This window comes from Camelus ferus, chromosome 19 (genome assembly GCF_009834535.1).
Source record: "Camelus ferus isolate YT-003-E chromosome 19, BCGSAC_Cfer_1.0, whole genome shotgun sequence".
NCBI lineage: Eukaryota > Metazoa > Chordata > Mammalia > Artiodactyla > Camelidae > Camelus > Camelus ferus.
Genome location: NC_045714.1, coordinates 36086426 through 36113911, shown reverse-complemented (window position 1 = coordinate 36113911; position 27486 = coordinate 36086426). Strand labels below are relative to the sequence as shown.

The window sequence follows — 27486 nt, the reverse complement described above, 5'->3', positions numbered from 1 at the left end:
GCAGCCGCCGAGAGGGAGGAGGCGGGCGGCCGGGCGGGGGCGTCCCCTCCGGCCCGGGGCGCCCTGGAGAGGGCGTGCGGCGCGGGCCCCGCGGCTCCCCCGCCGGGACCTCATTGTTCTGCAGCGGGTGGGGGCTGGGGGGGGGCGGCTGCTCCAGGGGCGGTGCTGAGCTTTGAACTTTCCGTCGCGGAGACCCTCCATTAGTGCGTTCAGCCCCCGGCCCGGCCGGGCCGGGCCAGCCTCCGTCCCTGCCCCCCTCCCTCCCTCCCCGGCCTCGCCCGGCCCGAGCGAGCAAGCGGGGCCGCCCCGCGCCGGCCTCCCTCCCTCCCTCGCTCCCCCGCTCCCCCCTCCGTGCTCCTCCCCCGTCCGGCCCGCCCGCCCCGCGCTCAGCCCAGTCCCCGGCCGGAGCGGGCTCTTCACACACAATTGATTCGGTCGTTACGAAAAGTGCACTTGTCCCCTCCCCCTCCCCCTCCGGCGGCTGCCCGGGCCCGGCCCGCGGGGTGAGGGGGCCGCGAGTGAGGGAGGCGGGAGCCGGGGAGCGGATCCGGAGGCTCCTCCCCCCGCGCCCAGGGGACGGGGCTGCAGGCCGCGGGGAGTGGGGAGCCGCGAGCGCGGAGGGCGGGCGGCCCATCTGCGAGGAGCGCTGATAACCGCGCCGCTGCCGCTGCGGCCGCCAGCAGCCCATCTGCGCCGCTGCCGCCTCCGGCCGGACCCGAAGCAGGGGGCCGGGCCGAGGGGCGCGCCGGGGCCGGTTTCCCGGAGGGGGAGGCTGGGATAGTGTCCCAACCCGCTCGAGTCAGGGACCTCCCAGCCTAAATCAGTGCTCCCTGCCAAACCAAGGGAGTCTGGGTCATTGTACCCTCCCCCATCGAGTCAGGGACCCCCTCCCCCAGCCCAAATTAGTGCCCACTTTCCCACATGGGCAGTAAGGGTCATTGCCTCTCCCCGGCCTAGGTCAGCCCTCCCCATCCTGCCAGTTCCGCACCCTCCTCTGTTCTCCCCCATCTTGGGCTAGTGTCCCCAGCCTAAGTGTGGTTTTTTTGAGGTCAGTGACCCACCAGATGGTTGGCTGGGTCCATGCCCCTCACCCTGGGTCATTGCCCTCAGATATCCAGGCTTCCCAGGTCAGTTAGTGCCCCCTACCCCCACCCCATTCTGGTCATCTCTCTCCAGGGAGCTGGAAGTCTTGGCCCAACCTCCTTGTTAGTCTGAGGCAGGAGCCCCCACTCCTGGAGTTGGGGGGCAGGTGACCATCAGACATGGCAGCTGGCTCACCGGTTCTCTGTGCTGGTGGACCTCTCCCCTAGGGAGTGGGTATCATGGGGCCGTCAGTCCCCCTACCCGCTTAGCCACACAGCTGTCAAGGCGGAGCAAGTGCATACACGCCCATCCAGGCCACATGCAGAAATTGGGTGCTAGGCCTGGGCTCCAGGTCCTGCCAGCCCAGCCAGTCCCTTCATATCCTCCGTGAGGCCCACGCTGACCTGCCTTGCCTGGCAGCAGGGGCCTCAAAAGACTCCACCCTAGCTTCTGGACCAATAATAAGCCCTCCCAAGGGACTACCTGCCTGGGAGGCAGAGAAAGAGAACCCAAGCCTCCCTGCCCAGGCTGCCAGGGGGATGACAAACACAACAGACATGCCCTCCTGCGACAGCCCACCCCTCAAGCTACCCACGCCCACCTGCCTGGTCCGCTGGTCCCCAGAGAGCCTGTTAGTTACCTGCTACTCGCCCAGACAAGCGGAGCCAGCCACAGGAGATGCCCTTAGTCCTGCCATCCCCAGCTCCAAGCACCTTCCTGGGGCTCAGTTATTATTTTTACATTTTCATTTTCCTTTTCACTGATCTAAGAGGAACAAATCCTGCTGGGAATTCTGGGGCAGCCATGGCCTCTTCCTGGGAGGGGCTGAATGGGACCTTCTTTGAAAGGTGCAAAGGACATCTCCTACCTTGACTGGCTTACACACACACACACACACACACACACAAAGTTAAAGTTATCATTGCCTCTACTCTGGTGGCAGTTGGGAGAGATCCTGTAGTTTTGTCCTGAGTGGGTTTTTGTGAAGGTCATAGGGCCATAAACCTTTGTCTGAGACATTTGTTTAGCATCCACAGGCCTTGTGGGGCCACTGAGGCATTGGAGTGGGTTGGACTCTGAGCCTGTTCCGGGGGCACCAGGGCACCCAGCTGGTGGGGGTGGTAGGCATAGCTCAGGATCTGGTCAAGAAGCCCACGGAGACTCCAAGGGAGGGCAGGAAGGCAGGCAGAACAATTTCAGGGAAGAGGGGGTGTGGGAGTTGGGTCATCCAGCCGCTGAACCAGGGCCCCCTAGGCCCCTGTGTGGGCTTGGGTCCCCAGGGTGGCCGTGGTGTGTCATCTCTTTTCCATGTTGCTCTCTGGCTGCCCCCTCTGTAGGCCCCTTTTCCTCCTCCCACAGCCATATGTGGTGCTGTGGTCGGGGCCCTTCCGAGTCCGGGCCGCGGAGGGTCGATGATCTGACACCACTTGTCCTGTCCCATCTGGCCCTGAGCTTTTCTGGGTGTATGTGACAAAGGCTTAATCTGTCCAGAGGGGCCCAGGGTGGAGAGGAGGGCGAGGGGAATTACACTCTGCCGGGGCCTCCTGCAGCTGGGGCCTGGCTGGGGGTGGGGCAGGGCGGGGGTCGAGTAGAAGCTCGGGTGTTGGTGTTGGGGGAGGCAAGTTGGTCTTCAGTTTGCAGGTTGTCACAGGAAATAGAAGTGGAGGCGGAGGGCTGAGGGCTGAGGGGAGGAGGGCGGAGTCCTCCATAGGGCTGCATGGGGTGCTCTGGGGATAAGACCTTTCTATGACAGGAGCCAGCCGGGCCCTCCTAACTGGGCAAAGCCTGGTTAGGATTTATTATTTCTTGCGTTGGGCCTGCTTGGGCCTCTGTGGGCTGCCAAGCAGGGGAAGCAAACCCCTCGGAGGCAAGACCCTCCGATTCCGTTCCAGTGTCAGCCACAAAATGAACCAACCCCTTTCCTTTTCCTCTGGTCTCTCAAAACAGGGCTGTCCCAGGGCCTGCAGGGGCCACAGGTTGTGTCTGGGGCGGGGCCCTGGGATCCTTGGAAATAAAGGTTCTCAGCCCAACACTACCATCTTCCAGATGGTAAAACTGAGGCCCCGAGAGAGGGTGTTTCCATTGGTGGGGAGCCAGGACTAGAATGCAGATCTCTGTGCTCCATGGAGGCTTCCCCTTGGGTCCATCACATGCCAGGAATCCCCCCATTAGAGCTCCGTCCCCCAAGGGGAAATGCCAGATTGCCAAACTCCACTCTCGGCACCAGGCTTTTGCGAGCCAGACCCCAGGTGTTCCGCTAGCCAGATTGACTAATGGTGGTCTTTTCCCAGTTTGCAGACAACGTTCATTTAGCAGAGAGCATTTTCACTGTCTTCAGCCTTTCTCCCCAGAGCTTTTGTGTAAACCTTTGGCACCTGCGGCTGCTGCCCTGGGCGGGAAATGGCCTCTGACTTAGCACAACATAGTACATGCTGTGACCTTCAGTTGAATATCTCAGTATTTCCTACTTTTCTCTAAACTGTCACATTAGTGACACTTCCTGAGTCACCTACTGTGTGCTTGTCCCTGTGCATCAGGTTCATACGGCAATACTGTTATCACTGCCATCCTTCAGATGAGTAAACTGAGGCTTAGGGAGGTTCAGAACTTCCTTCAGGCCACACCACTGACAGGATACCCTGAACGTGGGTACCGCCTGTGCATGCCTCCATTCTGACCCTGTCCGAGGTGTTTTATAGCCTGATCCACTTTGAAAGCATAGGTCTTTTCATGACAAGCTTTCAGTTCATTACACTTTAGTCTGAGTTAGTACAGAAATCTTCCTCTAGTCAGGATGTCTGTTAATCATAGGCTGGTGCTTGAGGCAGAATTGGCTCTGTGTGAAGTATCTGGGACTTTCCTGGGGCACACTAAGATGGGTATGTGGTGAGGAGAAGGGAGGAGGTCTCTGTTGTCCTGGGTCCTGGGGGACTTTCAGGGAGAAAGTTGACAATGACACGGGCTCTATTTGGATTTCTCATGAGTGGCAGAAGTGCGCTATTTTGTTAATTAAGCCTTGGTGATTTGGGTGAATGTAGTCTTGGGGACTCTGAGGGGGCTGCAGTTTGGAGCCTGGGTGATGCTGCAGGATCAGGTTCGGCCTTCCCACCGCCTCCCTGCATCCCACAAGGTGCTGGGGCACTTTCTGCAGGAGGTGGGACAGCATGCCCCCCCTCTTCCTTGGGCGAGGCCTGGCATGAATGTCCTCTCTTCCCTGGCCCCTACAGGCTGCCTTCCCCTCCCTGAGTGTCTGGGAATCAGAAGGCCCATCTGGAACCCTGAAAATGTTGCTGGGATGACTAGGGGTTGGGGAGCCTGTGGCTGGGGCTGCCTAGAGACAAATGTCAAGTGTCTGACCCAGCCTCAGGCAAACCTAGGCTTCTCTTACCTTGGAGGTTGTGGGACTGATTAAGTACTGTGCCCATGCACATGCACTCCTGGACTAGAGAGTGTGTGTGCATATGGATGTGCGTGCAGAAGTGTGGTTGTGTGGACGTGAGTGTACATGTGCCTGTCCATGTGCAGGCTGGGGATGCTTGTGTTCCCTGGGACAGTGCGCACGTGTGTGTGTGGGTGTGGGTGTGTGTGTACAGGTGGAGGAGAGACTACATGCTGGTGAGTGTGTGTGACTGAGCGTCTGTGTTCGCAGATGTGCAGGTACCTGGGGCGTGGGCACTGGCAGACCACGAGGATGACCGTGTGTGCATGACACATATTCGGGATCATAGTGAAAGGACCCTGTCTGTTTGGGAGTGCGGAGCTGACAAGAGTGTCCTTCATTGTAACAGAGTCTCCCCGAGCTGCTGGCCTGGTCCCTGCTGCCCCTGGGGTCTCAGCAGCTGCTGAAGCCAAGCATGAGGGAGGGAGTGGACACAAGAGGTGGTGCCATGTCGCTGTTCCCATGACAGTGGCCAAAGCACCTTCCTGTTTCCAGCCTTTCTCCTCTGCCCCTCAACTCCCTGCCCTATAAGGGCAGCAGAAGCTTGTGACCTTTGCCATGGGGACACTTACTGAGTTTAAAGCCTAGCACCATGGGAATGAGATAGGAAAAAAGGTTCTGGACTTGAAGTGAGGGGGCCAGGATGGATGGGATCCCAATGCATCCACTTCCTTGCCATGTGACTTCATGCAAGTAACCTGCTTGACCTCTCCAAGTCTCAGTTTACTCATCTGGAAAATGGGCTTCAAAGCCCCATTTCCAGGCAGCTTGGCAAACTGGAAAATGCTCTGTTGTCATTTTAGGAGGTTACTCTGTTAACTTCTGTCAAAGCCAGGCCTGGGCCCTGGACCCCAAAGCAGGAGAGGGAACTGAAGGAAGCTGGGAGAGAAAGGGCCCACCAAGGTGGGTGGCTTCTTAGAACAAGGACTCCTGAGTCCACTTTTTGCCCCTGACTCACCCTGACAGAGAGGGGAGATGAAGGGCTTAGGGTGCCAAGCCACAGGGCCCTGGGTTCAAATCCTAGCTCTGCCCTTTTACCAATTTGACCTTAGTTTTCTCATCTGTTAAATGGAGCTGATAAGCCTGTCTCACTGGACTGGAGTGAAGATTAATGCATCAATGCATATAGAGCCTGAAGAATGTAGCAGGTCTTAGGATATGTTAGCTGCTATGTGATCTCACTGAGCCTCAGTTTTCTCATCTGGAAAATGGGAATGGTAATGAAATGTCATGGATATTAAATGGGATAATGGAAATAAAGCATTCAGCCAAATCCCTGGCACATAGTTGGTGGGAAGCAACTATTAGTTCCCTAGAGACTGTGTCTGGGTTATTTCTGTGTCTCCAGTGCCACTGGGGGCCTGGTTAATGTTGTATTGAACTGCAGAGAGCACTAGAGAAGTCTTGGCGAAGGCCATGGGTATGGCATCAGCCCCCAGAGCTGGGGACTTGAAGACTCAGGGTTCCCTTCTGCCCTGGCAGGCTCCTGTTCTGCTCTGGGCCTCAGTTTCCCTAGTTATTGTTCAGGGAAGGCTCCTGTGGTCCCTCCTGCCTCTGAATCCCTTCCTGGTGCTCGGAATGCCAGATCCCAGAGGTCAAGGAGGGGGTGCTGGAGAGGTGAGAGTGGGGGCTTCACCCAGGCCTGGAGGCACTCTCCAGGTAGAAAGTAGAAGGATGAGGCTCCCAGAGGCCTCTCATCCCCCCGGCTCCACAACCCCCCAACCCTCCGCACTCCCTGGCCAGAAGCCTGAGCTCTCTGCTCTGGGCTCTTAGAACATGGTGAGGCTGGTGTAATGACTGCCCCTGTCCCGGGGCAGGTGTCTGAGCACATCTCCTATGTTTCCAAGCCCCTGCCATGTGCCAGACACTTTATTTCATTTAATCTCCCCTGGATCCTATGAGGTAGATGAGAAGTTGGCATCAGAGAGGCCAGGGAACCTTCCTGAGCCCCACAGTGAGCAAGTGGCAGGGCCTGGGTTCTGTGGCTGGTCTGATCGCCTAACCCCCAGGGGCCGGAGGGCTGAGCCCACAGGTGCCCTGGCTCTCCCCACCTCCCACCTAAGGCTCACGGTGGCCCCTCATCTAAGAACACACTACAAAAGCTTCCTGGAGCTCGAGGCAGACCTACCTGCCTGGACCCAGCCTTGGGGGAGAGAGATGCCCTCCCTGTTGTCCACATCTTCATCCTCTCACCTCAACCATGGCTACCACCCTTGCTCGTCCTGCCTACACAGGCTGCAGGGGGCAGGGAGAGAGAGCAGTGATCCTCTCCCTGCAAGGTCATTGACTCCTTCAGCATCCAGTCCTCTCGGCCACCCTGGGACATGGGGCTCCTCTGCTGCAGATGGGGAGACTAAGGCTGAGTGCAGTCCCACAGGGTACCAGGGCTGAGTGTGAGCCTGTCTGGTTCCAAAGCCAGGAGTCATTCATTCTCTCACTCATTTGTTCCTTCCACCTATCACAGCGGCTACATCCTTCCCTTGCTTAGGCCACACCTGGGTGTCATTTTTGACTCCTTCTCTCACTACCACCTCCCTCCCTATCCAGCCCATTTACAAATCCTTTTGGTTCTACCTTCAAAATACATCTTAAATTTTACCTTCTCTCCACCTCCACTGCCTCCAACCTTGTCCAAGCCTGGAGATGCATCAGCCTCCCCACTGGGCTCCCTGTGTCTACTCTGGCCCCACTGGAAGACCCTCTGGCTCACATAGCCAGCAAATCAGCAGAAGCAAAAAGCAAATTAGATTCTCTCCCTCTTCTGCTCAGGATCGTCTAAGATTCCCATCTCATTCAAAGCAAGAGCCAAAGTCTTTCCAGAAGCCTACAGGCCCCAGCTGCCTGCTGCCCTCACTGCCTTCCACCCTCTCGTTGCTCATGTGATGTCAGCCACACTGGCCTCCTTGCTATTCTAAAAACTACCAGACGCAATCCTGCCCCAGGGCCCTTGCACTGGCTGTTTCCCCAGCCTGGAACACTCTTCCCCCAGATCTCTACATAGCTGGTTCCTCTCCTCTTCAGATTCTTGTTTAAATGTCACCTCCTCCGAGAGGCCCTCCCTGATCACCCAGCCAGAACCACTTTAGGACCCTCTCTCTTTCTACTTAATTTTCTACTTAATTGTTCTCTTTCTATTTAATTTTCCTTCAGAGCCCTTACCACCCTCTGATATCATATATATTTTACTAGTTTACATGTTTAATATTTTCCTCCCCACAAGACTATAATCTCTGGGTAGACCAGTCTGCTTGGTTCACTGCTGAATCCCCAGGGCCCAGAATAGCCCCTGCCCCTAAGGGACTCCCCATGATGGGGGAAGCAGGTGCCTTAGAGCTGGAGTCTGTGAACCAGCCATCGTTTTTTGCGCTCAGGACTTCAGGAGCCCCAAGGTCCAGACCCACCCCCTGCCTGAGGGTGTCCAAGGAGTCCTCAGGGAGGCGACATTTGAGCTGGACTTTGAAGGCCAAAACAAATTGTTCAGCAAGAGCAGAACATGAGGAAGCTCGTTCCAGTGGGTGGGAACGTGAGCAAGGGCCAGGGGTGGGACAGGTTTTGGGGGGTCACACAGGCTGGGTATGGTGGTGACAGGGGCCACTTTCCTGGAGAAGCATGTTCTACAGAGCATTTCAGATGGGGTGGGGATGGGGAAATGGTCAAATCAGCTTGAGAACCACTTTGGGGTCCTGAGGGGGATGAGCTGGTGAAAAAAGTGGGGGCCAAATGGAAGAGAAGGATCTGGAAAGCCACTCAGAGGGGCTAGTGCATCACCGTCAAGGAGAGCTGGGAGTCGGCAGCTGAGTTTTTAAGCAGAGGGGAGATAAGGTCAGATTTGGGTTTTCAAAGGAGCCTCAGAATGCTGTGGCAAGAGCGAGGTATATTACAGAGAAGGAGAAATAGGAGGCTGGGAAAGAGTGAGGTGTGGAGAGAGAGGGCCAGACTGAGACAGAGAGGAGGGGCTGGTTCCCTCGTAGGACAAGAGGTTGAGTGGCAGAGACTGGGTGACATGGGAGGTTGGGGGTCAGGGAACGAGGGAAGCTCAAGGGTCACAGTTGACCTAGTATTCTTGGGTGGGGTGTTTAGGAAACCAGGAATGTAGACAGACACACAGATCTGGGGTGAAGGCCCAGGGGCAGGGTCCAGTGGGTGGAATCCAAGAGCTGTCCTCAAGGCTGGTGGCCTGTGGCCGTGGGAGGCCGTAGAAGAGACCTGGTGACTCGGGGCTCAGTGGGATCAGCCTGGGAGTCAGCATGTTCACGGGGCCCCTTTCCCAGAGTGGAACCTTCCCCGCCCCAGCTGGGACCCGACACAGGCTCCTAGGAGGCCTGTGCTTGGGTGGATGACTCATCATTTTCTCGGCGTCCCCAGGCTGAGGATATGTTCAAGGAGACATGGGGCCCTTCCTTTGGCAGGCCAGGCCCTGACTGGATGCTGGCAGGTCCAGAAAAACACATTGGAGCCTCAGGCCTTGTCCGAGAGCATCCCGAGGGTGTGTCTCCAAGAACCCCTGGCTTCCGCAATCTCGCAGACCTCAGCCACCCTGGGCAGACGTCATGACCCCATTCTACAGGTTAGCAAACCAAGGCACAGCTTCTGCAGGGCACCCAGCTAGGTAACCACTTGGTGCTTTAGTTTCTTCATCTGAAAAATGGGTCTGATGATTGTCCCTCCCGTACAGGATTGGGAAAACTGAAGGAGGGATTCATGAAATGGTGAAATAGTGGGATCATCATTTTCGTGAGGGTGTGGAGAGGGGTCCGCCCAGGCAACAGGAGATCTCTGTTGGACAGAGCAGCCATAGGGCAGGCCAGAGGGTAACATGGCCAACAACAGATCTGCATTTGGATCCCAGCTCTGCCACCAGCTCCTGGTTCTGGGCAAGCGGCTCACCTGCCCAGATCCCATCTGCTTGTGTGTAAGTGGATGATGACCTGCACCCTGGGGGCGGCTGGAAAGATGGTATAACACTAAGCCTCACAAACAGGCTACCCAGTTGGGGCTGCGGCTCCATCTCAGGGTCCCTTGGAGGACCCCCCAACCCCAGTGCGAAGATCCCCCAACCAGACAGCTGTTAACCTCCTGAAGATGGTTGTGGGATGACAAGAGAGCCTGGGCTGAGGCAGAGATGGGGAGGTGGGGAGGGGAGGCAGCGCGGAGAGATCAGGCTGGGAAGCTCCATAGGTGTTGGGGGCCTCCCTGAGAGATCTGGAGGCCCGAACTGGACAGGAGCAGGCTGAAGGGCAAAGGGTTGAATGTGAGGCCCTTGAAGGTCAGCAGGGGAGTGGGGAGTGTGGAAGAAGGGGCTGGGTCCAGGCTCTGCCATTTATTGCTGTGCAATCTTGGGCAGGTCACTTCCCCTCTCTGAGCCTCAGTTTCCTCATCTGTAAAATGGGGTGATGATAGCTGTGGTTTCACTTATATCCTCCTTCTATACTGTATTCTATACTATGTATATATACTGTACTATTTACTATATTCTATAAACTAGAAGCATTTATACCAGGGCCATCATCAAGCCCTCAATAAAATGGAGCTATAATTAGGATTATGATTGTGATCCAATCAATAATCCTCGAATCCATGACAAGGCCATTCAAGCAGTGCTGCTGAGTTGGGCTTTGGAGCTCAGACCAGCCCCAGGATTGAATTGAGCTCTGTGACTCACTAGCAGGATGACCTTGAAATAAGTCGCTCTCTGAACCTTAGTTTCCTCCTCTGTAAAATTGGCCCAGTAAAATCAGACAGGGTTGCTGTGGGAAGGTGAAGAGAGGCTCCACGTCAGGTGTGAGCTTTTCTCAACTTGTGGCCAGTGGCAGTTAGAGCTGGGGGTACGGAGCGTGGGGCAGTCCAGTGGATGCACAGAGGTGGGAGAGAACGAAGCAGTAGTATGCGTGCAGGGAAACTAGAGGGGAGGACTTCTAGGAGGAGGGGTGGTCAGCTGGGTCTGCCCTGGAGGATTGACGGACACCCCCACCCCCAGATCTGGATGAGAGAAGGCCCTGATGGAAGCCAGAGGGCAGGGGGAAGGCACCAAGCCAAAGCAGGTGGGAAGGAGAGGCCAGAAGTCTTGCTGGTCTACTCAGCAGTCAGCTGTCAGGGAAGGAGGGCAAGAGGGGCAATGGGCTTCCCAGAGCCCAGGCTGACAATTATGAGACTAAGCATGGGCATGCTCCCCAGGGTAGAGAGCCCGGGGTTCAAACCCTGCCTTACCAACTGGCTGTGCAACTTTGGACGCATCTCAACCTCTCTAAGCCTCCATTTCCACATCTGTAAAATGTGGACAGTGGTATCAACTGCCTTTTAGGGATGTTGTGGGGATAATTAGTGCCTGCTGCTGATCAGAAACAATGACAACTGTGACACAGCTGGTATTTACTGAGTGCTTATGAAGTACCAGGGACTTTGCTAAACACGTTATGCACAAGCCTCCATGTGATTGTCCAAACATGGCCACCATTATGATTGTGATCTTGCTGATGAGGCTGTTGAGGCTCAGAGAGGTTAAGTAACAAGCCTGAGGCCACACAGCTAGTACGGGGCAGAGCAGGGACTTGAGCCCATTCAGTGGAGAAGTGTCATGTCCTCTACTCCCTAAAAATCACCCGTTCTCTTGACAGCAAGGCTTGGATCCTGGGGTCCCCTGTGGCATTACCAGGGCTTGGACAGTGGCTCTTCCCAGGATGGGGAGGAAGGCATAAGTCTGTCTGGCAGAGTGTACCGACCCTGGAACACACTGCTTAGGCACAAATGGGATCTACTGGTAGGGTTGACCTTTGGGGATCACCGAGGGATTCTGTGGTTCAGGGAGGGCGAGGTTGTGGCATGGAGCCCCATAGCCAGCCAGCCAGCCAGTCAGCCAGCCCCCTGCACTTCAGCTGAGGCAGGAGGGGCTTTGTGCCCACCGGCAGGTGTGGCTCCATGCCCAAGTCACAGCCAGCTACCAGCAGCCCCGAAAGGATATGGGTGGTCAGTGCCTGGTCTGGGTGGCCCCCACTGAGGCTGGGGAGGAACTCGGGAGGGCTTTTAGGGGGAGGTGAGCCATGAAATAGGAGAAGGGGAATCAGGCCTCCCAGGAGGGGAAAAGGGACGCTGTGGATAAGGAAGCAGGAGGGGTTTGTTTTCAAGGTAATACACACACCTGACTTAAAGCAGCAACAGCCACCAAACAGCAGCCCCCAAGAGGGCGAGAAGTGCCCAGCCCACCCCACTCCCTTCTTGTTCACCTGCCCAGAGGGGTCCCGTCCCTTATGTGTCCTCCGTGATATACTTGGTCCTGGAGCTGGACTGCCTGGGTTTGAATCATGCATCTGCTGTGGAACCATATGCTAACAGTGACTTGGGCACAACCTGTCTGTGCCTCAGTTTCTACATTTAAAAAGAGGGGGCAATCATAGGACCTGCTTCTCTGGACTGTCGTGTGGCTCAGGGCTCCTAAAGCCTAGCGGGGGGCAGGGCCCCAGGCTGAGCACTGCCGCGCCCCTGCTGTTGATGCTGTGACTACCGTTGTGCAGGAGGTTTAAATGCCCAGCTGTCCTGGCAGGTCCTGCAGCTCAGTTTCCATTGCTTTTGTCCATTTAGGTAAGAGGCAAAGATGAGAGGTCATCCCAATGGCCCTGAATCTTGAGACAGGCCTCTGATGTTATTGACTGGGACCTAGGAACTAGCCACCCCCTCATTCAGGGCTTCTGATTTGGGTTCTCCATCCTCTGTCCCTGTTTTGGGGACACAAGGTAGGGGTGGAGACAGGAGGGATGAGATGAAGGGATGTGGAGAGAGCCCTTGGCCAAGCCCCAGAAGATGGGGTTTCTAAGCTCTCTTACCCACTTCTGACTCCTACAGTTCTTAAAAAAGTTCCTGACTCCCTGACTTGGTTTCCTGATCAGGAAGGTGGTACCATGCTGTGTTGAGGAGCCAGGGAAACATCTCAGATGTGATGGAACATTGGGTTGTTTATCAAGACCCCATCTGCAGGTTTCTGCCCCCCAGGGGATTTACAAGTGAGCTGATGGTGTCATTGATAAGATCCCAGCTTGGGAGGCATTGAAGTGTAGTTCGGCCATGCTGCTTGGTAGCTGAGTGACCTTGGGGAAATTAATTAACCTCTCTAGGCCTCAGTTTTCTTCTCTGTAAAATGGGCATAGCCATGAACCCCGCACCATGGGGTTGCTGGACACAAGTAAGAGACTGAGCTGGGGGCCAGGCTCACGGTAAGGCTCTTTGATTGGCAGAAACTGTGATTAGTTTAAGGTGCTCAGACGACGTAACTGAGAAACCATAGCACAAAATACAGTGCTGCAGGCAATCCATTCATTCACCAATTCATCCGGCAAACTTTGATTGGCACCTGCTACGTGCCAGGTCCTGTACATTCATTCCACAAAGATTTATTGAGTACCTACTATGTGCCAGGAGTGGTAAATAAGACAGACTCGATCTCTGCCCTTCCAGACCTGAGATTCCCAGGTACCCCCACTAGCCTGAGGTCAGGGGGCACCTAGGCCCTGACATGCCATCCAGCTGGTCAGCTCAGGCAGCCGGGCCCCTGTCCCCGTTGTGACCGACTTGCTGAGCCCAAGGGGGCCACTTCTGCCTGGTATCCCCAAACTAGCTCTGCTGCCCCCATATCTGGCTCCTCCGACTCCCCCTTTCCCAGGGAAGTAGAACTGAGTGGGGGTGGGGGTGCAGGGCCTTTTCATCACCCTCTCCCACCCCAGTCCTTGGCCCCTCCTCCCCAGCAACAGTACTCGCCGTCCTTCCAACCTTCTGCCTCTTCACACAGCAGCCAAAGTGCTGTATTAAAAATGTCAACCTGACTGTGTTCCTTCTCTGCTCAGACCCTTCTGGTGGGTCCACATCGCTGTTTGAGCAAAAGCCACCAAGGCCCACAAGGCCCAGCCCTACTTCGGCCCCTCTCTCCACCTTCAAGTTTTCTGCTCTCTGCCCTCTGGCCACACTAGCCTCCAGGCTGTTCCCCAGCCCTCACTGGGCCCTGCTGACATGTCATCTCCTCAGTGAGGCCCTCCCTGACTGCCTGTTCAAAACACCCTTTATCCCCCATCATTCTCAAGCCCCCTACTCCAATTTTAGCGCTTTTCATGACACCTGGCTAGTGCCGTATTTGTGTGTGTTCCTCTGGGCTGGGCTCCATGAGGAAGGGGACATGTGCTATCTCGCTTACTGCTGTGTTCCCGGCACCGTGCATTCATTCACTGGTTCCCTCAACAAGCTTTGATTGGCACCTGCTTTGTGCCAGGTCCTGTTAGTTCACTCCACAAAGATTTACTGAGCACCTACTATGTGCCGGGAGCGGTGAATAGGACAGACTTGATCCCTGCCCGCCCAGACCTGGGAGTCCTACATACCCCCTATAGCACCTGATGCATAGTAGGCACTCAGAAAATATTTGTTAAATGACTGCCTTAACCCTTTTCATTCTCTTCTTTGTGTGTCAGTTCCCTCCTCTGCAAAATGGAGGACCCGGGCTATTACGGGGCCTACATGAAGGCTAGCATGATGGCCAGGGTCCCATCAGGGGCTGTCTGACCTGCCCATGGAGCAGGCTCCTCCAGTCCTGGGGCTGAGAGAGCCAGAGGAGGCTGGCAGAGTCAGCAGGTGGTCAGAGAGGACCCCAAGCCCCACATGGAAGCATTTGGACTCACTCCTTCACCATATTGTGAAGCCCAGGCAGAGCAGGGACACAGCTGTGGGAAGAGGGGAAGAGAAACTGGCCTGAAGGGAGGCCTGGGGCCGAGGGGATGTGGCTGGGTGAACCCTTAATGGGGCCCAGAAAGCCAGCTCTCAGGCAGTGGGAGCTGTTGAGTATTGCAGGGCAGGGAACATGGGGAGAGGTGTTTAGGGAGCCGAGGCTGGTCCAGTGTGTGCAGAGTAGAGACTGGAGTCTGAGGCCCAGGGAGGCTCTGGGTTCTAGGGCACAACAGCCCACATGGGAGCAGAAGCTACAGAAATGAGGTGGAGAGAGCTGGAGGGGTGCAGAAGGAATGGATGTAACTGTCTCCTCCTCGTATTAGCTGCTTTGGTCTCCATAAAAGCCTCTTCATCATTCATTTCATCCACTCACTCATTTACTCATCAGCAACTTGGAGAGAGCTTCTTGGGGTGCAGTGGCGAGCCTCACAGATGTGGCTCCTGCCCTGGCTGAGCTCAGGGTGCATGCTGGGAGACAGATGCTACACGGTATAGTGATAGTGGTAGTGGTGGTGATGATGGGGTGGTGGTGATGGTGCTGGTGGTGATGGTGATAGTGAGGTTGGTGGTGTGTCAGCTCACATTGATTGAGGGCTCGCTAGGTGCTGGCCTGCTCTAAATGCTTCCTGTGTTTGCACTCTGGGTTCCTGCAATCACCCTGTGAGGCACTGAGATCTTATGCAACTTGCCCGAGGCCCCCTGTGAGCCAAGGGCGGCACCCGGATGTGAACCCAGGCAGGCAGGCTGACCAGCAGCTGTGGCCACCTGGCCCTTCCAGCTGGCAGCTCCCCCCTTGCTGCCATCACTGTCAGGTCCCTTCCTTGCCTTCTGGACCCAGCACCTAGCATAGGGCCCAGTGCCAGGGAAAGTGCGTGTCTGACTTGCCTGAACAGGCTTTGGGGTCAGGCTCTGCCCCAGCAAGCTTGGGCAAATGGTACCCTGGCTCCTCTGCCCTCAGCACCTCATCTGTGAAAGGCAAGACCCGTCCTCCAGGTTGGCCCCCGGACAGGCAAGGAACCGCCAGCCTCACTGGTGCAGTTGATGTTTCCAGGTAGAGACCCCATCCCCTAATCAGAAAGCAGGATGGAAAAGGTTCTGTTCTGAGTCTGCCTTGGGTCTGGGATAGGGAGGGGTGTGGGGGGGGCTGGGGCGCCTGGATGGACACGCCATACACACCCCCTTTGTTGTTTTCCCTACGCAGGCCCTAGGGGAGGGGCTGTTTTTCTCCCACCCACTGCTGATTCTCATGCCTCTGGGACCCAGGCTCCTGCACACTCAGTTCTAGCAAACCCAAGCCATCCCGTGGCAGTGAAGAGACAGGACAGAAGGTGGGGGCTGGGAGTAGAGGCCTGGACACAGATGCTGCCTCTGCACTCCCTGTGTGGCCTGGGGCCCACTGCTGTCCCTTTCTGGGCCTCAGTTTTATCCACTTGTTTAAATGTTTACAGAGTGGCTGCTCTGTGCCAGGCCCTGTGCCAGGCTCTGGAGACACAGATGAAAATCTCTGCCCTCGGAGAGCTGACATTCTAGTGGGAACTGATGTTACATAATAAACAAGGAAAGCTCCCAGCTCATCACATGCTGGTAAATGCTGTGGAGAAAAATCAATGAGTGAGGGGAATCAGAGGTGCTGGGGTAGGAGGTATTGGATTTTAATCAGGGTGTCAGAGAGGGCCTCACTGAGAAGGCAATATTATAAGCAAAGCCCTGAAGGAGGTGTAGGAGCAAGTTTTGCAGGTATCTGGTGGAAAAGCATTCCGGGTAGAGGAAACAGTAAGTGCAAAGGCCCTGAGGCAGGAGTGTGTGGTGGATTTGAGGAATAGTGAGGAGGCCAGTGTCTTAGCCCCACCCACCCCCTGTATTTGGGAGTCAAAAGACCATATTTTACCACTCAGGATCTTAGGGCCCAGAACAAAATTATACCTAAGCCCTCACAGCCCATCCTAGGGAGAGCTGGTGATGCCAGCCTCCTGGATGGGGCTGGGGCAGGGGCCTTGCTGCCTATTTCTTCAATCTGAAGGGTGCATTTTAAGACCTGTGGGGCTTGGAAAAGAGAACGCCATGGTCCTGACTCCTCACTGTATATGGCTGGCAATCAGATGGCCCTGGGTTCAAATTCTGGTTCCGCTGTTTTCCACAGTCATGTGATGTTAGGCAAATCATTCTCCGAGCCTCAGTGTTTTCATCTACAGAATGAGGGCTACAGTGCCTGTGTATCAGGGTTGATGGGATGGGACTTGCAGGAAACACACCTGGGAGCATGTGTATAAATGCCCAGCCTGTGCCTTCCAGGAGGAGGTGCTAAATGTTTAAAACTGGAACCTGACATTTGTATGACTTCAAACTGTTTTCACAGCAGTTGAGAATTTGTCATATTACCTGAATTTTCTAAGAACTCCATGCGAAGAGGGGGCAGAAAGTAATAGCCCCGACTCATAAGGTAAACTGAGGCCCAAAGAGGGTGAATGACTTGCCTAAGGTCACAGTGGGGTCTGGCCGATAGAAGGCTGAGATGTGAGTCTCCGGGCTCAGGGAACCCCGGGGAGCCGGGGGAGTGGAGATGGTCCAGAGCCCACCCTCCCTCATGAGCTTGAGTGTACACATGCGCACACATCACCCACACCAAGCAACAATAGCGACTTTCAGATTTGTGGTCCCTGAGCTGGTTTTGTAAGGCATGGCTCGGTGGGGTGGGAGGTCTGTTGTAAGGATGTTGAAAGGCCCAGAGCGTGGGGAAGCTCAGGCCGCAGGCGGGTGGAGTCTGGGGCAGGTCTCCGAGAAGAGGAAGAGGTCTGCGCTCATGTGATTGTCCATTCAGTCTGTTTTGTCCATCCGGTGTCTGGCCTTCCTGGGCAGGGCAGGCTGGGTCTCCAGGTTGGTCTCCCAGCAGCCTGGCCCCTGGTGCTTTGTTGTCCAGATGACTGTCCTGATCAGCCTCTGAGCCCTGGGACAGCCCTAGGGGGCGGGGTGTGTTACGAATAAGGAAGCAGAGCTTCAGACAGGGGCGTGCCTAGCTGGCGTGAGGGGAGCCAGGATATGGATGCAGGTCTGCCTGACCTGGCCCCTGGGCTGGCCGCTCTTCCCAGGGAGCTGGTCAGAGCTCACCAGGGGCTAGCAGGCGGGCTTGGTGCAGGAGGACCCCTTCCTCCCTTGCCCATCTCCCTGGCCACAATCTGGCCTCCTAACCCTTGACGGAAGACCCTGCCCACCAGGCTCTGCTCCTTAGTAGCTGCAGCCTCAGCCTTCATCTCATGGGGCTCACGGCCTCAGGTTCTAGCCCTGCCTTGCATCGGCTCACTGTGGGCACTGGACCGGCCATCCGACCCTTTGAAGAAGAGGTCAGGGAGCCCCTACTTATTCGGTGCCTTTAAGGCCCCAGACAGCCTTTGCCCAGCGCCTACACAACTCAGGGGTTTCCAGGCTCATTTTCTAGATGAAGAAACTGAGGCGCAAAGAGGAAAGGTTATGTCCTGAAGCAGACAGGGCATGAGAGCAGAGCTGGGACTCCAAAGCCCATGCTCGTTCTATAAAGTAGCCTTGTGCCCTCAGTTTCTACAGCTGCAAATTGGCAGACTGAAACTGGACGATCTCAGTTTAGAGCCGTGGAAACAGCATGAGCTCTGGAGTGAGACAGGCTGAATGCGAACCCTGGTTCCTTCGCTTCGTTGGGTAGTCACCGCCTCTCCCTGTGCCTTGGTTTTCTCTTCTGTAAATGGACCAAGAGCAGTATCAACCCTCAAGCTGATATGAGGTCCAGGGAGCTGCCATGCAGAGCTCCCAGAGGCTGAGAGGCACGCACAGGTGTAGTGAGCTTTGAGATCACTGAGCGTCCTGTCCACCCCTCCCTGCAGCACTGGAGAGGATGGCAGGGGGCATGTCATTGCTCACTTTTGCTCTTCCTGGGGAGTGGCCAGTGACCCAGACTGGATGGGGACTGTGTGTGGATGTGTCCTGTGGACAGCAGACATTCAGGGAACCTGTTGTGGTGGTGGCAAGTGGCCAGTCATCCTGGGACGTGGATATGAGGCCGGCTCAGGCTGTGATGGGCAGCCAAGAGCGCCTTTGTCCCCTTTGTCACATCTTGTGCAGATTACAAGTAACTTTCCTGCTCCTGCAAGCTCGGTCTTTCCTGGGAGAATTGCTCCAAAGCAGCCACAGAGCAAGCAGAAGCCACCTGGCTAATTAGCAGATGGCCTCTGGGGACAAGCTCAGGACCTGGTGGCTGGAATTGGGGCTATAGCTGCCTGAGGCTAGTGCCAGCTCGGCTGGGAGGCCAGGCAATGTCCCGGGCTCCGGGACACCATGGCCTTTCAATCATGGGGTTCAGATCCCGGCTCCATGGCTTTTTGGCTGGGTGGCCTACGTGAGGCACTTCGCCTCTCTAGTGGCAGTTTCCTCATCTTGAACTTGAGGATTGTGTGTGTTAGAGCCCAGCACCTAAATGATGTCTGTAATCAGCAGGCCGTGTTGCTGCTGCCGCTGCTTTGGCACTCTGCTAGCCCAGGTGGAGGGTACGAGGAGCACAAGGCCAGGGACAGCCCCTGGGGGCCCTGTGGTGCCGCCTCCGCCTCACAGGCGGCAAGAGAAGCCCAGCTGGACCTCAGGCCCTTAGCAAGAGACACACTTAATCTCCCAGAGTCTGAGCCTCTTTTTGTTCCCCCAGGGAATGGGATAATTGAGATGCTGTGTGGCCATGTGCCTAGAACAGGGCCTGTCCCAGAGCAAGCGCTAATAAAGGTGGAGCTCCTTCCCCCTCTCCATCCTCCCTCCCAGGCTGCCTCCTCCCTCCCCCAGCTCTCCCTCCCCCATCCCTCCCTCCCTCCTCCCCTCTCCCCCCACCTCCTCCCACCTCTCTCCCTCTTTCCCACCTCCCCCCCCTCCCTCCCCATGCCTCAGGAACACACAGGAGGGAGGCAGCTGCAACTCCTGCGGAAAAGTTGGGGTCAAAAGGCTGCCTGTGGCTTGGGGTGGTCAGGAAAGCTCCAGAGGAGGGCGAGTCTGAACTGGACTCAACGGGACAGGGGCTGCTAGGCAGCATGGGGACATGGGGACAGTGCGGTGGGGGTTCTGTGTGAGCAGAGAAGTAGAGCACAAGTGGATAGTCTGCTCAGGGGCCATGAGGCTTTGAGGCTGGTGGCCCAGGACAAAGCCTGCAGCCGAGCAGCTGTGGTAGATTGAGGTACAGCAGAGATTCGAGAGGTAGATAGGGTCTGACTATGCAGCCTTGGATGCCAGGCCAGGTGCCTTCTTCCCTCTGGCCCCAGATTCCAGAGAGGAGATCTTCCAGGGCTACAGGGCAGAGGGATTTTGGTGACCAGGGTGTTGGTGCACAAGTGAAGGGGTCCCTAGCTTGGCCTGGGGAGTGCTGGGCTGGGAAGCCTTTCTGGAAGAGCATACCATAGGGCCAAGACTCAGCAAGGAGCTGAGTGGAGGGTGGGCATCCCCAGACAGAGGAGACAGCCTTGCAGAGGCACGAAGCATGCTTCAAAGCTGGAGTGAGCAGAGTCACACCACAGAGACCTCTAATGCCCGGTAGATGAGCCTGGATATTACCCAGGCACTTGGGAGCCAAGGCAGGTTTGAGGCAGGTGGCCTTGAGATCTGATTTTCAAAGTCAAGGTGCAGCCCCATTATGAGATATTGGTTATGCAAACTGTAAACTGGACAGAGGTGAGAATCGGCCTGGCATCTTACCCTCCGGGATATCCAACCTGCACAAACCGCATCCCTCCGGGAGCCTCAGCTTCTGCGTGTGTACAGCGAGTGGGCTTTAGACCTGCCTCCCCAAGTGCTTGCAGCGGGAAGGAAATCATCTTTATGATACGCCTGGGGCCGGGCACCCTGAGGCATCTCAGCAAATAGGTCCCCATGATCTTTTATTGAGCTCTCACTGTATGCTGGGTATTTTATATAGATTATATCATTGCCTTCTCACAATTGCCCTTTTAGGCAGGCCCTCCTCGTTCATAGAGGAGGAAACTGAGGAACAGAGAAGAGAAGGGATAGAGCTGGGGTTTGAGCCTAGGCTGGTCTGGCCCCAGCATCCTTGCTCTCAGCCCCACCACACGCCTGTCTCCAAGCGGGGCCCTGGCTGGGGCGTGGTGCGGTCCCCAGCCAGTCCCCAGGGCCCAGTTAATCCCCGTCAGGGCCCACCAGCACAAGAGCCAATTAGTGCCTGCTGTGCGGGGGCACCACACCTGTCCCCCGGCTCTGGGCCCCACAGAGGCCCAGCCCTGCCCAGATCTCTTCAGGCACCATCCTCAGCTCTAGAAGCTGATGCTTCCAGGATTGCGCCATTTAGAAAAAGAACTGAGGCTCATTTTTGTCAGAGAAGCTGGGAGAAATAAAGCCAGTGAGAGAAGCATCCCGGCAGCAGGATTTTTCCAAGCCTTGGCTGGGCCGCCGGCGGGAGCTGTCTCCCCGACCACAGGCTCCCCTGTCTCTCCCGCATCTGCCTCCCTCTCCCCGACCTGGGGCCACGGCCCCCCCGTGGGTCCCCCGTGACAGGGGCTGCTGGTGGTGTTGGCTGCAGCTTCTCACCTGTGTGCCGGGTCTGGCTCCAGCGAGAAAAGAGGAGGAGGAAAAAAAGGTCCTTGAGATGGTGACAAAGGTCTGAGTGTGGGCCGCCAGAGCAGCCTGTTTCCAGGCAACTGCTCTACCCTGGGCTCCCCGCGGTGGCGGGCACATCCGTCATGCCGCTGCTCGGCTCAGCGAGGGAGCTCGGGCTGCCCCAGCAGCCCGGGCACACGGCCCATGGCCCCCAAGCTCCAGCCCTGCTGGGGACATGAGGCCCCTCTGGCAGGGGCTGCAGGAGAAAGCACAGTGTCGTCATGGCTACTGCTGGCCAAGCACCTACTGGGTGCCCAGCCGCAGGCCTGGTGCACACAAGGCAGAGCCCCCATTCATTAGTCTGTCCATCTATCCATCCATTCAGGATAAAACTGGTTTATTGTGCAGGCTCCAGATGGCTGGGTTGAAACCCTACTTGCTGTTTGGTCTTGGTCACATACATTACTCTATTTGTCAGGCCTCAGTTTTTTCATCTGTAAAATGGTCCCAATAATTGTTCTTACCTCATGGCATTGTTGTGAGGATTAAATGACTTAATACAGGCAATGCCCTAGGGAGAGTGCCTGGCACATATTAAATACTCAATACATACTAGCTGTTATTTCTGTTTTTATTATTAATTGATTGTAAAGAGACAGAGCAGTGGGATGCATGTGGCTTGCTGCAATCAGATAGAAATGGGTAGGGTTTGTGTATGACCTTGGGCTAGTCATTTTGCCTCCCCGAATCTCAGTTTCCTCTTGGCTGAATCGGGGAGATAATTAATAGCTGCTTCCATACCTGCTGTCTTCCGGGCAAGTTGGGAGGATCAGCGATGCGTGTGCCCAGGGCCCCACCCTGACAGCACTTAGCACTGAGCGAGCATGGTCATTATTCAACAGACCTGGGTTGGAGCCTGCTGGGGGCCAGCGTGGGGGCAGGGAGAGGAGTCAGACCTGCTGGCTGTGCCCTTGCCAGCCCCCCACCCACCTGATCTCTGGGCAGCTCAGCCCTGCAGGACGGCCCACTTCCAACCCGTCAGTCTAATTGCTCTAGCCTCTGCCCTGGGGGCTGCTCAGCCCCCTTCCTCATCCTTCCTGCCACCTCCCTTTTGAAAACAACCTCTGCCAGTGCCCCCAACCCAGGCCCTGGAGGGACAAGGGGAGGAGGAGGAGGAGGCGGCAGCAGCCCAAGTGCCAGGGGATCGGGCACGCTGCCGGCCTTTGTCTGAGCTGCCCGGCGGCCGAGGCTCAGCCCCCTGGGGCAGGCCACGTTGCCCGCCTGCTGGCGGCTCAGGGAAGGCCGTGGGGGCGGTGGGGCCTGGGCAGGCCTGGGCTGGCAGCGGCCTCCTGGGATGGCCTGGCCCACTCCCAAGCCTGGGAGGAGAGTGGGATCAGGCCGGTGCTCCCCATGGCAGCTGGGTTGGGGTGATTGCATCCTTCTGGGGCCCACTACAGACAGGTCTCAGCACCTACTATGTGCCAGGAACAGTGGTGGGAGCAGCTGGGCCCTCGGAACAAGGCCACAAAGTCCAGGCTGGAGCCTGACAGCCTGGGTTCTAATCCCTGTTCTGCTGTTTGACAGCTGGGTGGGCCAGGCAAATTCCCACACCTTTCTAGGCCTCCATTTGCTGGTCTGCAAAATAAACATGACAGTAGTCCTACCTGAAGTCAGTGTGTCCTAAGAGCCCCTGGGGAGCCACTGAAGGGTGTCGAAGTCAGTGTCGAAGAAGCACTCAAATAAGTGTTACTGCGCTGTTGTTGACTGATTCTTGAGAGTAAGGGGCTGAACGCAAGTTGAACTCCTACTGTGTGTTAGAGCCACTGGAGAGACAATCCATTTCAGGAAACATTTACTGAGCACCTACTGTATGCTGGCATCTGGGCTGGGCATTGGGGATAACCAGATGAAAGACCTGGGAAAAAGGGCATTGGGGGAGGAGGATAAGGAAGGGAGGGGAAGTGATGTATGAGGTGCTCATGTGAGCCAGGCTCTTTGCTAAGCTCTGGGTATCCAGAGAGGAGCAAAGTGGCCCCTGCCCTGGTGGTGGGGAAGGGCACAGAAATCTGGAAACCGATGATTGTGACCCAGGATCATCAGTACTGTAATGTGGGATATCCTGGGGGCTGCCAACCAAACCTTAGGAGTCAGGGAAGGCTTCCTGGAGGAGGTGACCTGGAACTTTGGCCATGTGGTCCAACTTATCAAGTCCCCTCTGTAACAGCTCTGTCATGTTGTGGTCTAGGCTCGGTTTAAACATGACCGGGGATAGGGGACTCACTACCTGAAGAGGAATATAGTTTTTCCATTCACAATCAGCTGATCTTCCCTGGGAACCATTCACGGCTCTCCCACTGCTCCCCTTCTGGTCTAAACTGCAGCAGCTTCTGCATCAGTCTCCTGCTCCCCCTCTCACCCCTCCAGTCCATTCTCCACCCAGCAGCCAGAGCAATCTTCTGAAACATAAATCAGACAACATCAGTTCCTAGCCTAAAACCCTTCAGTGGCTCCCCAGGGGCTCTTAGGACAAAGACCAGACTCCATACCGCAGCCTGAAAGGCCCAGCCAGGCCAGCGCAGCCGACCCTCCAGCCTCCCCAGCCTGCGGACGGGGCCACATCCAGGCCAGATCCTCCACCTGCCCATGCAGCCTCTTGAGGGTGTAGGGGCAAAGTTAATGCAGATGGAGCTCCCCGGTTGTGACTATCAGGTGCAGGCCAGTGGGGTGGTGACGTGCCCAGCCTGACAGTGTCGTCTTGACCCAAGTCCCTTTCAAGCTCCATGCCTCAGTTTTCCCGAAAGAAGGGGTCTGCCTGGGTGGTGCGCTGAATAGTCTCATTCAGAGTCCTGGGCCAGTGGGGCTCTCAGGAGCTCACCCCCCACCCCTTACCCCACAGCTCTGGTGATGGACTGTTTCATGCCCTTTCCAGATCTGATCCAAAGAAGAGACTAGCAAATCGAGGTTAGGTTAGGACATGGATCTCAACAGCTCTCTTGATTTGGAGGGGGACACGGAGGCCCATAAGGTGAAATGACCCTCACTCAGCTCACCCTGCAGGAGCCACATCCCTCTGGCCAGCATCCTTTTTCTGTAGTCATGGCACAAGGGTCAGGCTAACTCAGGAGGCTGGGGATTTTAAATCTTCTATAAATCCTAGGTTCTGTTATTGTTAGTTTTAATTTTGTTTAAATACTCAAAGCATTCATACGATTTAAATTTTTAAAGTTTAAAAAGATATGGTACAGAGCATTATAAACCAACTGTACTTCAATTTTAAAAAGCTGGTCAGCCAAAAAAAAAAAAGTGTGGTAAAAATCCCCCTTTTCTTATCCCAGCTGCTCAGTCCCCCTCTCAGAAGGGACCACTGCAACCAGTCCTTCCAGAGATATTTGATGCACACAAAGGCGAACGCTAGTGTATACAACCTGTTTTTAGAACTAGAAGGAACTGGCTGGTGTCAGAGTTTGCCCTCTGTCCCCCGTTAAGGGATTGCCAGAGGTCGCAGAGCTTGGTCGGGGATAGAGTCCCCACCAGCCTCCCGCTGCCTGAGTGCCGGGCATGCCCCATGGGGAGATTTGGGAAGCTGGCTGGATTGCTCCTGACTTCTCTGCAGAGTGGCCGAGGATGCTGCTTTCAGAGTGTGTCTCTGTACAGGTGGTAAGTTGAGACCAAGGAGATGCTGAGAACGTCCTGACTAACTACTCCCAAGCGCCTTCGGCATCACCCACAAAGCAAATGATGAGGAGAATTGGTGCCGTGACTCAGCAGACAGGACCCCAGGGCAGCATAACAGCAAGGGGGCCCCTCCACGGGGGCAGGATGGGGAGGCTGGACCCCACTTTGTGGAATGGGCTGAGCAGGTGGACAGGCTCTGTGTCAATGGCTTCCCCCCTTAACATGAACATTAAGGAATGAACATTAACCTTAGCATTGTTTCATTGAACCCACGCCGTAGCCCCACCAGGTGGACTCGATCAATCCCATGTTACAGTTGAGGAAACATCCCTTGTCTGAGGTCCCATGGTGGTTTGATCTGAACTCAGGTCTGCCCGATTCCTAAGATTCCCCACCCGCCCTGCAGTGGGAGTTGGATCAGTGTTACATAACCCGGCTCCTGCAGCCCATGTGGAAGGGGCAGGACGGCCAAACGGTTGGCAGCTTGGGCTCCGGGACTTCCAGCTCTGGCTTCACTATTTCCCAGCTGTGTGGCTTTGGGCAGGTCATGTTCTCTCTGTGCCCCAGGACCTCTGCTGTGCCTGAGGTTGGAGGGGCAAGGCAGTTTCCCTGGGACTGATGACATTTATGTGGGCAGATGCCACGGCTGATGCCCCAAGGCATGGGACTGGGCCCAGAGCTGAGCTTCACAGGTGCACAGCCTCTGCTTGGCTGTGTGACTCTGGTTACATTGTTTCCCTTTCTGAGCCTCCACTTCATGTCTCTAGGCTCCGGGCGGGCGGGGTGGGCTCTTTGAGGGAATCTTTTGGATGTAGCCCCAGGGAGTTGGCCGGATTTGGGCAGGGCTGGAACTGGGGAGAAGGAAAAACAGGGTTCAGAGAGGCCCAGGACAGGTAGCCAAGAGTGAGACACCTTTGCTTTTGCTGACTCCAGGAGTGAATTTTACATTTTTCAGCCAAGATTTGATTGAAAGTTGCTGGGCGAAACTGAGCCTAACAGAGCTAAAAACCAACCCTTCCCCCCAGGAAAAAATTTTGCTTCAGAAGAAGAATGAAGTTGAAAATTTCCAGAAGCCTTCGATTTGCCATTTTGTGGCCAGGGAAACAGAGGCACGAAGGGAGGGGCAAGACTGTAGAGCTTTGCTGTTCTTTATGCCTCAGGGCCTCCTGCAGTACTTGCTCATACTGTGTGCAGGCAAGGCACTGTGCGGGGCCCTGGCGGAGCCACGGCAGACCCTGCCTGTGCCCTCACGATGCCCACCGTCTCTTGAGGGGAGGTAGCTGTTAACCTCACAGTCACACCAAGTCAGGAGTCTCACCATCTTGAGAGGCACCGTGAAGGCAGGGGCGCTTACCTGGTTCTGACCTGGGCATGGGGGTCAGGGAGGGCTCTTTGAGGCAGTCTGTTCATTTGCTAGGGCTGCTAAAACAAAGTACCACAGACCGAGGGGGTCTTAAACCACAGAGGTTAATTTCCTCACAATTCTGGAGGCTACAAGTCCAATGTCAAGGTGTCGGCAGTGTGGACTTCTTCTGAGGCCTCCCTCCTCCTTGGCTTGCAGATGGCTGTCTTCTCCCTGAGTCTTCACAAGTGCCTTCCTCTGTGTGTCTCTGTGTCCTGACGTCCTCTTCTTATAAGGACACCAGCCATCTTGGATTAGGGCCCACCCCAGTAACCTCATTTAACTTAACTACTTCTTTAAAGACCCTGTCTCCAAATACAATCACATTCTGAGTTAAGACTTCAACGTAGGAATTTGCCGTGGGGAGGAGTGTGGTGGGGGATGGGGTGCAGGGGACACAGTTCAGCCCATAAGAGGCAGTTATACCTGTCCTGAGGCCTAAACATCAAATAGAAGTTAACGTAGTAGCAGGGAAGAAAGGGCGTTTCAGGCAGAGAGCACAGCACAGGCAAAGACCAGGTGGCAGGAGGGAGCTCATGGCACAGATGTGGTTCTGAGAGAAGCCGGCGTGGCTGGAGGGCAGGTGAGGAGACGGGTTCGAGATGAGGCCCAGGAGGTCGAATCCTAGTGCGTTTGCTTCATCGCCCTGTAACTGCATCCTTTTCCAATCATTGGTTTTCTCATCAGTAAAATAGGAGTAACCAAAACTGCCTTGCGGGGCTGGGAGGCTGGAATGGAGTCACGTGGGCCTAAAATGTTTTGGCCAGCACCAGCTTTTCATAGGTGCTCAAGAAGTGTTGTCCCTTTTCTCTTCCTGTCTGGGCCCCCTTTTGTCTCCCTTAGCCTCCTCCTTGTCCCCAACCTGATTTGTATGCTCCTGTTTGAGAGCTATAAGCCAAGAACCCTTGACAAACAGTATTATGAGTTGGAGAGGCCATTTGGGCCTCCTGGGAGCCAAGGAGAAAAGGATAATTTCCTGAGGAGTTGCTGGGAGAATGTGCTTGGTGTTTGAGCTCTACAGGGCCAGGCGTGGATTCTCAGTAAAATGTCTGAGCCTCCAGTGATATTTGGAAAGAAAATCTCCACCCTCACACAATGTAACGTTGCCTCTCATTTCAAAATAAAATGGCTCTCCAGCGACAGGGGCCTCCTTCTCTTGGGGGACGTCTGCCCATGAGCCACTGCTTTTCATTAGCTGTGCAGCCTGTGGCAATTGCCTTCGCCTTTGAGCCTCAGTTTGCACATGTGTGCTTTCATTCAATGTATTTTTAAAATTTAAATAAATGGTTTATTTTAGAGCAATTTTAGATTTCCAGAAAAGTGGCAAAGAGAGTTCCCATATGTCCCTCACCCAGTTTCCCCTATTGTTAACGTTTGACACTATTATATTATGTTTGTTACAATTAAGAAACCAATACGGATACATCACTATTAACTAAGCTTACGCTTTTTTTTTTCTCCTAGGTTTCACTGGTTTTTCCCTAATGTTTGTTTTCTGTTTCAGGATCTCAATCAAGAGACCACACTACATTTCGTCCTCATCCCTCCGTAACCTCCTCTGGCCTATGACAGTTTCTTAGGACTGAGTTGTGTTTAGACAAATATTTCTGAGCTCCTGCGATGTGCATTGTTCTTG

The 27486-nt window shown here is 55.5% G+C and overlaps 1 protein-coding gene across 1 annotated transcript in view; it reads left to right on the top strand.

The window, feature by feature from the left end:
* The window catches only part of NOL4L (nucleolar protein 4 like), a 121787-nt gene that overhangs the window by 1370 nt on the left and 92931 nt on the right, over positions 1-27486 (top strand). The window lies entirely within an intron of this gene.